Genomic DNA, 8,322 nt, shown 5'->3' on the forward strand with positions numbered 1-8,322 from the left:
AGACTGAGCGGCCACAGTCCCAGCACCGCCCAAAAAGTCCAAACAGTAACCCGATAAACTGACCCCCAACCCAGGGAGAGAGAAAAAAGGAAGTCCAGTCAAACTAAAAGAAGAGAAAAAGGCCATAGAAACAGAGAACGGAAAAACAAAAATACCCCACCACCTAACCCCCACCCTGCACCCCTGCAGATGGCTACGGCCTACCCCCCTAGCAGCGTGCCTATCGCCCAGCGACCAAAAACCCGAAATATAGTAGAAAAGAGATTTATAAAGGAAGGAAACACAGAAAAAGAAAGAAAAGAAAAGTTAAGGGAGGAGGAGACCCTCGCATACCCGGTCGCACTACCCCCCCTCCTGCGACGTACAGTCCTGGTCATTAAACAATCAGCAGCAAAGCAAAGTAAATTTGGTAGAACCCAGGAAAGACGTCCTACACCGCCCCGCCCCCTGATACAAGAAAATGGCGGATCCCGGGTCCCTCTCAAACCCCTAGCATCCGAGTCGAACACCAGTCTCACCCTTGACCTCTACGAGTGTTCACCATGAGTTTCGCACACCGCACCCGCGTATTCACAGGATAAGTCAAAAGTTCAGCCAGTCCACTAATCTGTGCGGCGAGTCCAACGGATATCCACCGTCCACCACAATCCTCAGCCGCCATGACACTCGCCACGGTACGACCAGATCCCGACCGTTCCATACTCCACCACACTGCACAGCTCACACGATTGATAGATGTTCGCTGTTTCCATCGGGTCACAGTTTCAATAAAGTCATAGGGGGACGAGCATGTGAACATGACCACAGGTGGACTCGCCAACGTGGGCGGGCGATACACCATGGCGGCGGGTTCAGCCGCACACAGCGGTACAGACATTGCTATCCAGGCTTCGACACTAGATGGGCCTCGAGTCGTAGATTCCGGGATCAAAGTGGGAGAAACGGCTCGCTTAGGGGGACCAGACAGATCAGAGTCCTTATGCGATCGGGCAGTTTCGGTGTCATCCACGATCGACTTATGTGAAAGAGCAACCATGTAGGAGCACAGACCCTTAATGGCAGCCATCACGGTTCGCAATGATGGCTCTTCTTCACCCCGCACCGCCGCAAACTAATCGACTCGAGACATCAATGCGCCATTCGGGTCACCCGATTCACCCAGGGACCAAAGTGCGATGAGGGCAGGCGGGGGCAGGAGGCACACAGTCCAGCAACAATAGGGCCTCTCGGAAGGGGGCCCCACCCCAGCGGGAAGGGAACGCCGAGAAGGGGACCCCCGACCTCTCAGCCACTCACAGGATCATTACACCTCCACAATGCGGGTAGAACCGCAGGCTCTCCATCAATCCAGGGGCAGGTTGCTCTCCACTTCTATCGACCGGACCGTGTCTGGATCCCCCGGCCGCCGTTGTTGCACTGCAACCCGGCAGGGTGAGTACTCGAGGTCCCGGCTCTCGGTCAGCGTTAGGCCAAGAACTTCCACTCGATGTAACTCCGGCAATCCGGGCCGTAAGTTTACCAGGACCACACCGCCAGCATCAGCAACGGGTCACCCACACGGGGGTGAGGCGAAAAAGCAGGATTTGTAGCAGGATATTCAAGCAGCAGGAGGAGGTCGACGGAGCCGAGAGCTTATGCGGCCATCTTCGTTCGTCGCTAGGCTCTCCCCCCAAAACCCATTGTTAATTGGTTATATGCTGAAGTAAGAAATGCTTTCTGCATTCTGAAGAGACCAAATTTATGCGCAACTCCAAAGGCTTATTTTGAGTTGGGAAAGATTGTGTTTATAGTACTCTTCTTTGCCACTATAATACAGGCTGTGTGAAGGCAACCTGCAGAGAATTCATCTGGGGTACACATCACATGTTTCCTGTTATAGCAAACCCCAACTCAAATCTCCCTGTATTATATCTCAGGTAATATCTGGATTAGAGGTTTTAAGGCCATATGAGCATAGTTTCTACAGGTATATCAGTTTTGAGAAAATCGCGGCCTTGCTCCAGGGCTCTCAACATCTCATCCAGAGACTGGAACTTTCAGATAACAGAGTTTACTATGAGCTAAACTGCCTGGTGGTTACAGGTTACAATAATCAAGCAATTGCAAAGGACAATTCAGTTACTCTGACACGGATCACAACTATTATCCTAACCCAGATGCTGGGAGAGGATCACTGTTCTGTTGCTGAACACCTACCAAGCTCTTGTTGTCTTGGTTTGTAGAAGTAGGAATCTTAGGATTCGAGTATCTTAATTCTGCCATATTAATTGTATATTAAAAGATGTGTAAATATTCCTTTGATGGCATGACACCGTCCTTTACAAAATGTGTATGCAGGATAGTAAGAAATTTGGGGAAATGTACATCCTAGTTTTATATAATCATATTGTAAACATTCTCACATTAAAAATAGTGATCATCAGAAGGACTGGTCATCACATAACATTAGAAAATATTTTTGTGAAGGAGTTTCGTTAAAGATAAACTTAGAATAACAAAGATTAAGGGCCATATGTATCAAGGCCAAATGGGTTCGCAAACGCCGAAATTTGCAGAATTTCGGCGTTTGAGAACTAATTTTCGCAAAATGGTATGTATGAAAGAATTTGGGTGCAAAATAAGGAATCGCAATATTTGCGATTCCTTATTTTGCAATTGCATTTAAGGAATCGCACATTTTGCGATTCCTTAAATGCAATGTCTTAAGCAAAAATAAATTCCGAAATGCTCTTAAGGAATCGCAAATTACCACCAACTTCTAGTTGGTGGTAAGTTGCGATTTCCTTGAAAAATGCACATTTCAGCATTTTTCAAAGTGCCATGTGACGCACTGTGCACCACATGTGCACCCATACTTATTTCAGGGGTGCAACAGGGTGTCCTTTGGACACCCCTGCACCCTTGAAATTATTCTCAATTTGCGATTCGCAAATTGCAAATCGCAAATTGAGAATAAATTCCCATTCCTTCCTATGGGCCAGGAGGCCCATAGAAATGAATGGGAAAGTATTCCTTAATTGCGAATTTGCAATTTGCGAATTCGCAATTAAAGAATATCAAGAAATTGCTAAAAAATTGCGATTTTCTTGATACATACCAATTAGCGATTCTGAAATAGCGATAGAATCTCTAATTGGTATCTTGAGACATATGGCCCTAAATGTTGTAAATGTTATCTGTGCTTCTTCATGATCAAGAGATAACAGCCCATGAGTGAGAAAACAATAGTAGTCAACACGTCGTGGCATGCTGCTTTTTCAAGACTATAGAGTGAATGTCTGGCTAAAAACGATTCTCGATCATTGTCAATCCGTTCTCTCCAAAGCTTGAAGTAATCGTTTTAGGACTGCAACTCTTCACAACTTAAGGTTGTCCTATTGAAGGCGTTACTGGTCTATCGGATAAATGCGGTTTACAGACCACTTGAGATAACTCATTCTGAATGTACCAGTGGCTGCAAATTAAGAGGAAATGACACATGTCGATACCGGGCCCGAGAGGTACCTCATCCGATAGACCAGAAACATTGACCAGTTTTTCATCCAGTAAACTTGACGGTGGTGACTGTGACATTAGATCTGGTGAGTAAGTCTCATTAATTTTCAGTTGACAATCATCCATTTTTTTATCCAAACTGATTGGCTTACATCAGCCCCCCAGCTTAACTAATGACACATACTTTTCAGAGAGAAATAGTTGAGCCATGATCCTACTTCCGCAGAATGCATGAAAAAAATAAGAGACTGCAACTTTATCTTGCATGAATGCAGTGTATGCAGCAGCAACTGCATTACTGAAGATCTCCTTGATAACTCCCTTCAATGCTGATTGATTTAGAGGGCCTGCCTGTGGTGGTGAGCCTCAGCAAGGCCTACCAGTGCAAGGGGTTCGCCCTTCTCTGCACAAGTCCTCAGACCAATAGGAAGAAGTTGGCACAGAAACTGGAATAGAAAGCAAAGTATTTATTAAACCTCATGAGGTGGAACTACATTCACACAACACCCTTCGGCAATGTATGAAGTAGCACACTGAACTGAAGGAGCATGGTCCTTTTATACCCACACAGGGGCTCAAAAGAAGGCGGTACAAGTACAACAAGAAGGTTTTGGGTACATATAAGGTCATTCAGAAAATGCACAGTCAACAAGTGGGAGGAGCTAACAGTTGCTAATTCTGGTGAACACATCCTAACATTTACAGACTAGGAACAGCTGCAAGGACAGCTGCAAGCTCAACTGAGCATGTGCAAAGGAAAGAGGCTAAATATAACCTGTCTCTAGGCAGATTTCAAGAGCAGACAACAGCAAGGTAGGGGACAGAGCACATAGTAAGCACGTGGTAGCACATGGCATACAAAATGGCTGACAGAAATATAAAATGGATTCCACAAAACGGACAAGATAGCTTCTAAGTACAGGATGGCTTCTGCTAATGCTAACCCAATCGCTGCCAAATTACAACATTCCAATCTCGAACATAAACAAGGGATATATGGATTTAGCCCTGACAAACAAAAGCTGACAATTGTGCCATCTTCTGCCTGTTCATGCTGCCATGATTATTCCAGAGCCTGAAGTGGGAGCTGGATGGTAGTGGCTACAATTTAAGTTTACTTAGGTGCCCTGTCGGGTTTCATGTTTTTCCGTAATCTGCCAATGCTGGTTAGATCCATAGTACTAGCACATTTCATGTCTTTTGTATTGATTTACTGGTGTCAACCATGCTATGTATCTACCCACCATTCCTTTAGTACCTAAGTACCTTATATGGTTATTTTTTATTCACTGTCGCATATTTTTTGCCTTTATGTTTATCAATGTTGGGCCATAGGTTTGCTTAGATATCTACATTCATATATTCATATATTTCTATAATGTGTACTGTTTTATTATTAGTATGGAGGTACTGCATGTGTAAAATGATGAAATCATGAATTTTTCTCTCAGTTTGCATCACTAATATCAAAGCTGCAGACTTCTCAGAAACAACTGGCCATGAAGTCTGCTCCAGGATGCCTATCACGAGCTTTCAGGTATGCAACTAAGCTAGCCACACCTCACAATGGCATATCTTTTAGTGCTAATTATTATTAGCTACAATTTATTAGCAATAGAATTCATTTAAGTTAATATGTGGTCTGTTTTCATATTTACTCTGTGACCATTTATAATAGCCACATTTCTTTTAATATCTGCAAAGCAATTTTACATATGCTTTGCACAAAGTTTTCTTCACCTTATAAAACATTGCTTTGATTTCTTGTATATCTATTGGGTGAAAGAAAAAAGCTCTGTGTCTCTGAGAGGTATTATTGTAACATTCCTACGTGAAATTTCTTTTGGTAAATTCGGCAGCTTTGTGGGTGGCAGACCCCATGTCTACTGTGTTTCAACTGCCTGGGTTGAGTTTTGTTTCCCTCTGATGTCTCCGGAGTCTATCCTAATATTGCTCTGCAAACCGGACCAAGTACAACCCCTTCAGCAATTGACACTCAGTAGTAGCAATGGTGAGCAGTGACAGTCTTCTCAGCAATGTAGTATGAGGGTCAGGACACAACACACAACAGTATGTTTGCCGAAATGTAGAAAAGATTACACGGTTTCTGCTGGCAAAATAGTACAGACTTTAATATAATGAAAAACAAACGCGTAAGCGAAAGGTCAGTTAGCTCTAAAGAATAGGAATCTGATCTTCGATTTACAGTGCGACAGTCAGCTTCTTATGTTGTCTTATAATTTGAATACGTAACACATTTACATAATCAATGAACATCTGCTATGCACAACATTGTTATCAAAATAAATACTTTCTGCAAAAACAGCTAATCACGTGGTTTCATTAATGCATCTCCGGTGCACATGTTATCATTAGTTATGCTTTCACATCAATGCTACACTATAGGTGACCTTGGTGTGTCTTACTGGAAGAATAGCAATGCTCTACTTCCTACGCATCTGCTGCTTGGACAATCCTAACCTCCCAATTATTCTGTGCCTCTGGCTTCCTTCTCTACATTATTTCTCAGATATGTATTCTTTCAAAGCAGGTTTAGGACCTTCATCTTCTACTATACCTAATTATATTTCCTATTCTACTCAAGCTCATATCCACTGTCCTCCCCCAGGGTCCTGTCTCCATCTGCTCTCTTTTTGTATTCTGTTACTGAAGACAGCTTAGGCCTGTATTTCTCTTTTAACGCATGACACTGAACACATTTTCCTGCTGGTGCTTCCACTGACATAAGTAGGCCTTCATTTTCAACATTCATTATAACATTCCACCCTTTAATTGCTCTTTCAACTGCTTCATCACCTTCCCTATTGTTTAGAGTAATTTCTTCATACACATTCTCCTCAACATTCTGCATTTTTTAAACCAATCAAGTAGAGAACATTCCCCCTAGTTTCTCACTAACCCTTTTGCAACATCCTTTCACTATCTGGATGAAACAGAACAGCAAAAGCAACATTACAAAAATAGGCAACAAGGCCTTAAATATTCCCGACATCCAGGATAGTGCACAAACTGACTATTCCGCAAACCACTCGTTGAGAGAACCCCCCTCATCCACAATCTTCTTTAGCAATGTGTACAAGGTTCGTAAGGCCTCTGTTAATGTTCCTTTTTCTGCGTAATTGGCTGGGATGAACAGGCGTGCAAATCTTGGCACATACTCCTCATTCCATTGCCGTCATTAAGTCTAACACATATCTGTGCTGCATACGCATTACTCTCATGGCTCACAGCTCTTCATTATTGGCATTGAGGCCATCCTCAGTGAGATTTATAGCCTTGAGAAGCTCCCACCGTGTAATCTGCAATCAATGTGTGTTTAGTCTTGCGTGAACAAACAGAAGGATGCTCCCAAAGAAGATTTGAGTGCCATTAAATAGCCTGTGCTCCTACAGACATCTTCCCAGGCTGTAGTACCATAATACTCTGCAGTTCTCTTCTTCTGATGATGATGATACAACAAGGTCCTTGGACTGCTCATAGGATGATCATGAAGTTCAGAAATATGTATTCCCGGAATCACTAGAGAAGAAGTGTTTACAGTTGTTAACAAACAAAGGACTTACCAACCTGAAGAGAGTTGTGTATACAGCCATTCACCACAGATCCAATAATAATCCATCAGACTGGGGGTGCCCCATTGCATGTTGGAATGGGACTTTGTAATGTTGCAGTTGATATTCCTTCCCACTGGGACTGTTCCATTACCCCTGAAACACAAAGAGAAAAGAATGGGTTTCTACCTGCTCAAAGAGTTGTAGGTGTTTCTACCCAACTTAACCTAGTTATATTCTCATCACACACTGCCTGACACTATTATAAGTCTTATTCCCTGTCCATAGAGATAGGGCTCTGCACCTAAATGTAGCGCCATGATGCCAATGATCATAAATGAATACTGACTCATTTACTCGGAGATATGGCCTTTACTGACAATCATGGGGCCTAAGTATAGCAAATAATTCTACCAGAAAAGCGAAGGTCGGCATACCCCTAGAAATCCATGCTGTAATATCCTAGCACTCGAAGTTTCACCCTTGTACCTCATAATCCATCTCTTGGCCATTGCATCTCACTCTTCTTCATATTGTGTAGCGTTTACTAGGAATGTTCCCTGGCTTACCCCCAATGGTTGCATCTGTGCTCATATTCTTCCAAGGAAAAGGTGTAATAGACACATGGTAATCTTTGTCAGTACCTCCTTAATAGAGTGTAACCTATCTGAGTCAGTGGCATGTGGAATCAAAGAATAAACAAAACAGGAAGAATTAACAGTCTGCATGCCCATCTCGGACATATGCTGATAGCACACATTATCTAATAGGCCACCATAAATACTATGAGATATATTTTCTTGCTCAGCTACTGCTCTCTGTAAATGCTTAATACTATTACATAATTCCATACAGGTAGTAAAATACCATTTAAATATAACTGCCAGATTAAGAGTGAACTCCGATTTTACCAGAATATTATTTTCCGGTGACCACTAGTACCTTTAACCAAATATCTGAGTGCAGTGTCATCAGCAGACACCGCAGTTCACTCGGAATTCCTAATTTGTTAAGTCTGGCCAAAGTGTAGGTCTCTCTTTCAAATTAAAATCATTGCCGAAGTCAGCATATGCCACATAAGCCTTCATTTTACCCAATTCCACATACTTTTCACCCAGCACATACAAACATACAATAGTATCTATTCTTGAGCATGCCTCACAAAATCCCAATTGCTCAATTGGCAAAAGCTGAACTGCATGCACCCATTCCGTGCAAATATCCTCCCTGTGACATGCAATAGTGCAATTGTCAG

The 8,322-nt window shown here is 42.9% G+C and overlaps 1 pseudogene; it reads right to left on the reverse strand.

Annotated features, from left to right (window-relative positions):
* Window positions 1-6,379: 6,379 nt before the first annotated feature.
* Window positions 6,380-6,994, reverse strand: LOC147747751 (uncharacterized; annotated as a pseudogene).
* Between the last annotated feature and the right edge of the window lie 1,328 nt (window positions 6,995-8,322).

The sequence above is a fragment of the Lissotriton vulgaris genome, chromosome 1_1 (genome assembly GCF_964263255.1).
Source record: "Lissotriton vulgaris chromosome 1_1, aLisVul1.2, whole genome shotgun sequence".
In the NCBI taxonomy this organism is placed as follows: Eukaryota; Metazoa; Chordata; class Amphibia; order Caudata; family Salamandridae; genus Lissotriton; species Lissotriton vulgaris.